This window comes from Dromiciops gliroides, chromosome 5 (genome assembly GCF_019393635.1).
Source record: "Dromiciops gliroides isolate mDroGli1 chromosome 5, mDroGli1.pri, whole genome shotgun sequence".
Taxonomy (NCBI): Eukaryota; Metazoa; Chordata; class Mammalia; order Microbiotheria; family Microbiotheriidae; genus Dromiciops; species Dromiciops gliroides.
In genome coordinates, this window is record NC_057865.1 from 245665435 (window position 1) to 245672571 (window position 7137).

The following is a 7137-nucleotide window of genomic DNA, read 5'->3' on the forward strand; positions in this document are numbered from 1 at the left end:
TCTCACCTTGACCTTTTATTGGCTCTGTCACTCCAAAATTTGATGTAGATATTATTTTCAAGTTGTTTGGATGGAGAATATTGAGAGAGATCAGCTGGGTTCCTGTCTTGTTGGCATCATCTGATGCATTGTTTTTATTTTTTAATTTTTAATTTTAATTTTAATTTTTTAATTTTTTTTGGGGGGGGTGAGGCAATTGGGGTTAAGTGACTTGCCCAGGGTCACACAGCTAGTAAATGTCAAGTGTCTGAGGCCAGATTTAAACTCAGGTCCTCCTGAATCTAGGGCTGGTGCTTTATCCACTGTGACACCTACCTGCCCCCTGATGCATTGGGGGTTTTTTTGTTTGTTTTGTTTTGGTTTGGTTTTTGGGGGAGAGGCATGGCTGGAAAGTTTATTGGATGGGTGTTTCAGTAGAAGCAGCAGATGACAGGGGCAGCTAGGTGGTGCAGTGGATAGAGTACTGGCCCTAAAGTCAGGAGGACCTGAATTCAAATCTGGCCTCAGACCACTGACACTTATTAGCTGTGTGACCCTGGGCAAGTCACTTAACCCCAACTGCCTCACAAAAAAAACCCCAAAAAACAGAGGACAAAGTAAAGGCAGCTTCTGGGCCCCATCTCCATGGGTAGGCTCCTCAAAGTCCCTCCAACCCCAGCTTCTCCAGGGAGAGACTGTCAGGAAAAACTAAGCCAACTTCCCCACCATCCAGAAAAGACAGCCCTTCAGATGTTGGGGGTCCTAGCTTCTTACAGCAAGTGGCTCTGTGGGTCCCAAGAGGAAAGACTGTCTAAGGGAGGTTAACCACTGGCAGCCTCAGGGTTGGGGCCCTCTCCCCTCCCTGGACTGCAGTCCAGAGAAGCCTCGCTAAACGTGGGGGGAAGGGCTGGGGTGGGCCACGAAACAACTATGCCCACTAAACCAGCCCCATGCCAGGGATGCCCCAGGATATCCTGCTTGCTCTGGGTCTGCATGACTTGGGGGACCTTGCCTCCTGGGTTACATTTTTATTAAATTGAGAGAAGTAAAAACCATATCTGGGGGAGGATACAGAAGGACCCACAGGTGGAGGAGGGAATGAGTGCGGGGACAATGGTTCCATTCCGGGACAAGGTGGGGCTCCGTTACCATCAATGAGGGCCCCATCAGCTCCAGAGGGGAGGGAGGCACTCCACCAGAATATCCGAGAACTTGGTGTTCCCAAAAGCCTCAATTATGCGAGTCTCAAAGAAGTGTTGAAGGCCGATGATGGACTGGACATCAGCTTTTTCCTCCGTGAGTTTGTTGAATTGCTTAAACGTGGGGCCCACATCCTGGGAAAACTCCTGGGGGCAGCCATAGGGGGCGACAGCTTCTTTTGCAGGTGCCCTCGGATCTGAGTGAAGTTCAGGGTGCCCGGCTGCTCCGCTGAGGGAGTGGGGTCTGTGGCCAGTCAGTGCAGGGGACGGCACAGCTCATGACAGAGCAAGGCCAGCAGCACATGCTCACACTTCTGCTGGTTAGTAGGTGATGGCTTGGTGGGGCAGGTGTCCCCATCAGGGGTCAAGGCCACACTCTCGGGGCCAGGAAGAGGGACCTCATCTTTACAGTCCACCACCTCCTGGCACAGGGAGCAGCTCCACTCCTTCCCAGGCCCCTCCTGCAGAGTAGGCAGGTGGCATTCCAAATGGACGCAGAATTTGCACTGGCTACAAATCACCAGGTCCCCCAGCTTCTGTCTGACTCGTCAGATGGTGGCGCTGTCATCCACGGCTTGGGGGCCACTAGTAGTGGAAGTGGCTGCCACGGCTGCATCAGAACCACCCAGCACTTCCAGGCCAGAGCTGGTGCTGCCACTGGGTGAGGCCAGGTGAAGGCCCTCAGGTCCCCAGGCATCCAGGGGATGCAGGAGCAGCAGTTTTGTCTTCAGCCCCATCACTGCTGGGAGGACTCCGATGGCAACCTAGGTCTCTTCCTCCTTAACCATGGCCATGGGTGGCATGGGAGGCCCCCCTGGTGCCTCAATGATGCTGAGGCTGTAGTTCTCGTTGGTGGTTCCAGGGAAGACTTTGAAGATGGGGCTGGCTGTCCTCTGTGAGGTCCAAATCAAGGCGTTCCAAACTCACTCCGGTACCTTCTGCATAAGGTCACTCACTTCCCCCTCACCGGATCTGGACCTTTTCATCCCCAACACATTGGGCTCAGCATTGTAGGGGTCATCTGGGCCGTAGCTCCCATATCCCTACTGCAGGTCCATGGCCTGATTGCCTCCAGGCTTGCTGGGTGGACGGGGAGGGGAGTCAGGACCACTCATCTTGGAAACAATCTTGCCAAAGGCCTCAGCACTTTTGGTCCACGTGTTGAGGTCCCACTAGAACTTCATGTCCCCCTGAGGCTCCACAGGATCCACGATCATTTTGAGGGCCTGGTGAAGCTGGAAGTAAATCAGCTTCTTGGACAAGGCAGGGCAGTGTTGGTGTGGCTCTCCAGGACCCAGGAGGTGAAGCGCAGGATGTGCTCCTGGTGATGCTGGATCTTGGTCATAGTCCAGTGCTGGTGCTCCAAGTGCTCCTGCTGCCCCCTGTCACCTTCTGGATGTTGCTGACCAGCACTCAACTGTGCTTATTCAATTCTTTCATGATCTGCAGGATGGCTATCTTCACATCCACCTGCACCCACTTCTGCACATCCTTCACCTGGTGGATCAAGGTACTCACTTCCTTGGTGTTCTTATCCCCCAAGCACTTGCCCAAGGAGGCCAAGTGCTTCCTCTGGTTTCTCACAGCATCCTCCAGGAACTGGTACTGACGGTCCTTGTGGGCAATTGAGTTGGCACTCTCAGCACGTGAGGGTGTCACAACTCTCACAGAAGAGGACCAAGGCATTACCATTAATAGTCTTAAGTTATCAAGGAACTGCACGGAATCCAATCAATGATCATTCTGTTTTTGTTTGTCCAACATGCTTAGTGTCCTATGAGGAAAAGATTGTCTTGGAAGATTGTTTTGATTTCTTAGAGCCATATAAGGTACTGGATTATATGTTGATACCTTTGGCTGTGTTGTTCAGGACCTGAGTTTTAATTCAGACAATCACCACTCTCTGGATATAAATTATATGGAAATAAAGGTAGCATTTCAAGCCACAATTTCATTTTTTTTTTTTCAGGGAAATGAAGGTTAAGTGACTTGTCCAGAGTCACACAGCTAGTGAGTGTTAAGTGCCTGAGTCTGGATTTGAACTCATCCTCCTGAATCCAGGGCTGGTGCCACCTAGCTGCCCCCACACAATTTCATTTCTTACTAGGCTTTCAATTATCCTGTTTCTCTCCATGCCTTGTTAACCAGAGAACACAAAATAATCCATGTTCTCAGGGCTAAGATTTAGTGTTCGAAGGTTCCTTCCAGTTCTTAAAATCTAGCACCTCTTCTTAAAATCTAGCAATCTTCATTGCCTTGGCAATGATCCAATTTAACCCTGAAGGACTTATGAAGATGGCAGCCCATCTGCAGAGAAAGAACTGATAGTATCTGAAAACAGATGGAAACACATTTAAAATTTTTTTTCTTTTCCTCTTTGACAATTCCTTAATCTGAAGGGGTTTTTTGTTTTTTTGTTTTTGTTTTTTTTACTCTTTTCTCTCACAACTAGCTAATATGGGAATGTTTTCCATGACTACTCATGTATAACTTATTTTGAATTGCTTGAGTTCTCATGGGTGGGGGAGGGGGTGGGAATGGAGGGAGGAAGAGAAGTTGGAACACAAAGTTTTTTAAAATTTGTTTTTACATATATTTTGTAAAATAAAATTCTATTCAAAACAAATGAAATCTAGCAATCTTCAATGGCTCCTCATAGCTCTCTTCTTTCAGAACAACTCCAAACCATAAATATGACATTTCATACGCTCTCCTGATAGGACACCCCTTGTTTTAGGTGCCCTCCCAGCTCTCACATTCCCTTCTCTATGGCTACTCTTAGATCCCCTGGTCTACCTATGGTCCCACTGGCTGACACTATTTTCTTTCCTATGGCTCTGTCCATTTCCCCCTCTGTTTTCTGAAGTCCCTCCTACCTCTTATATTACCAGATCCAGGGTTCATCCAGATCAGGCAGTCTGGATAATAAATTTCTTCCAAGCTCTTACTGGAGTTCCAATTACCCTGTCTCTCTCTAGTCCTAGGCTTCCTGAGAGCATTAAAAACAACAACAAACTCTGTTCTTCTCAAGAAGTCCATTGAGATTTCTTAGACACCTTCTAGATCTGAAAGTCTTGGTTCTCTAGAAGCTTGGCTCTTCCAAAGTCAGACCCCACTTACTGCCTTTGTCAAATGGCTCTGTCCATCTCCTACTCTCTTCGGAAGTCCCCTCTACCTCTCATGATCCAGGTTCTTGGTCCCTATAGGACCTGGCAGTCTGGATCATACATTTCTTCCAAGCTCAGTTATTTTACATTATAATACCCCCTCTCTGATCTGATCTTCCGTCTTTAATGTCCACTCCTATCTCTGACATTCAAGGTTCAGACTGCCTTCCCTTTTCTGCTCCTTCCACTACTCTCCCTTCAAAGTCTATGATGTGCTAAGAACCCTAACAGCCCTGACATTCTAGGATCTGTGGCCCACCCTGCTCTAAAAATCGAGGGTTTTAAAAATCTGTTTCTTTTTCTCTTTCAGACTGCAAACAAGTCTTAGTAATATGATGATTGAAAAGCACCAGTGTTGTGTCTTTTAAGTACACTGTATTTCACAATTACTATTTCACTATTAAATATTTACTCCCTAAGAGCAGTATTGAAAAATTAAGCAACTGCATTTGATCAAACAATGCCCCCACCCCCCCGCCCCAAGAAAGAAAGACAGAAAGACAGACAGAAAGACAGAAAAGACAGAAGACAGAAAGAAAGAAAGAGAAAGAAAGAAAGAGAAAGAAAGACAGACAGAAAGAAAGAAAGAAAGAAAGAAAGAAAGAAAGAAAGAAAGAAAGAAAGAAAGAAAGAAAGAAAGAAAGAAAGAAAGAAAGAAAGAAAGAAAGAAAGGAAGGAAGAAAGGAAGAAAGGAAGAAAGAAAGAAAGAATAGGACCAAGGGCTCGTGCTTGTGGACTGAGCAGTAGCCGATGCCCTCCCTGTCCAGGGACTTGGCGGGGCCAGTGGACGGTGTGGTCCTTGGTGTACTTGATGCGCTGATGCGCCTCCACACAGGTCTCACAGAGGGCTCCGAGCGTTCCACGCAGTACCTGGTGGCCGGGGCGTTGTCCTCACAACTGGTGCAGCACTGGTTGGCATCCTTGGGGTCCGGCCGCTGTCCCTCATGAAGTAGTTCTCCACGATGTCCTTGGCGAAGCACTGCTGTTTGCACACGGGGCAGTCCACCACTGTGCCGTCGCCCCAGTTGTTGGCGGCCGCGGTGTCGGCGGAGGAAGCGGGCTCGAGCAGCGGGCACTGGCCACGCGCCGAGTGCAGGCTGGGCCTCTGGCGCTCCTGGCACACGCCACAGTGCTCCAGCAGCTCGGCCGCCTCGCCTCGCTGGGCCCGCCGCCCGAGGTTCTAGGAGGCGAGGGGCTGTCGGCTGAGGACGACAATGAGAAGGCGGCGGCGGCCTAGGCTGCGGAGGTGGCGGCGGGCCCCGGCGCCGAGCGCCCCCTGGACGCCGCCGAGGCCTAGGCGGCCGATCCTCCGGGCCCCCCGGGCCCGCGCTTGTCGGCGCCCGCGGGCCCGTCCCCGGAGCCGGGGCTGCCCGCTCCCGCCGCCACAGACGCAGCCATCCCGCGCTGCTGGCCTGCTCTCTGCAGAGGCTGGGCCCGGGCCTCATTCAGCTCCGCTCGAGCTCCAGCCTCCGCCGCCAAGGACGATCGCCCGGCGCGGGCCTCAGTCAGTGTCCTCTGATGCATTGTTTTTAAAGACTATTCTGCTATTCTTCTTCAGGTATGAGGCAGTAATGCCTAATATGCTGACTTGCAAATGTGGAAAACAGATCTTTACAGGAAGAATTTACAGCCAATAGGCTGACAAGCAACAAACAACCTCAAAACAATGTGTATAATTTGTTTTTTAAATGCTGTCAAAAGTGTAATGCTTTATAGGTAATTATCAAATTGCCTCTTCTTTTGCAGAGATAAGAAAATATGATTAATAAAAACTCATTTCATCTGTTATTGGTGTTACATGAAGTCACTTGAGGTAGAACTACAGATACATTAGAGAACTATGATATCAAGATAAATTTGGTGCATCCATTCACCATGGTTTTGGGAGTGTGTAACATAAGTCTAAGAGTTGAAGGCATGCTTATCAAGTGTATGGACAAACTTGTAAAAGAAAGCTAAATTATGAATATTACATGACATAAATGGGATCCAATATCAATCACCTAACCTTCCTGTGGCTCTATTTCTATTTGTATACAAATAGTGCATGGAGATTTTTGGTAGCAAATTGAATTGACATTTTATGCCTTAGATTCTGCCATGTCACATGTGAATAGATTCAGGAGGAGGTGGAGATGACATGGCTTTTCCTGTTGGTAGGTAAAAACAGTTTATTATAGTGGGTGCAAACACAAAATTAAAGAGAGTAGGGCTGAAATTGTGGGTTTAGTCCTTACACAAACCACATATGTTGCTTAATTCCTTGCACCTATACCCCTAAACCAAACAGCTTTGGAAAGCATACTGCTTGTCAAGGGGGATTGTGTGAGAGAGAGTGGATAGATCAGTGAAAAAGCATCTCCATTACTGGAGAGCAAATTGAAGCAAATGTCCTAGTGAGAGCAGTTCAGCATTCATTTTCATCAGTTCTTTCAGCTTATGGTGCCTAATACGTGTCAGGCACTGTCCAAAGGGCTGGAACTGCATAGAAAATACCCAAACACTCCTTGCCCTGGAAAAATTAAACAAACAAACAAACAAATAAGTATAGATCATATACTTCCCTTAGCCCCTCAATCTTAATTTCAAATCTGGACATGAAAGGGACTTTGGGCAGGTTTCATTGATGAATAACATTCTTCTGTAGATAGCCAATACAGTGACCATGTGATATGCCTCAAGCACCAATATTTATTCTTCCCATTTACCAACACTCATTCTACATTCAATAAGCATTTATTAAGTGTCTACTACAGGTTATAGATCAGCACTGAAGGAAGTATAATAAATAA

At 47.9% G+C, this 7137-nt stretch overlaps 1 pseudogene; it reads right to left on the minus strand.

The window, feature by feature from the left end:
- Positions 1 to 1145: 1145 nt before the first annotated feature.
- On the minus strand, positions 1146 to 5869 carry LOC122729007 (annotated as a pseudogene).
- Between the last annotated feature and the right edge of the window lie 1268 nt (positions 5870 to 7137).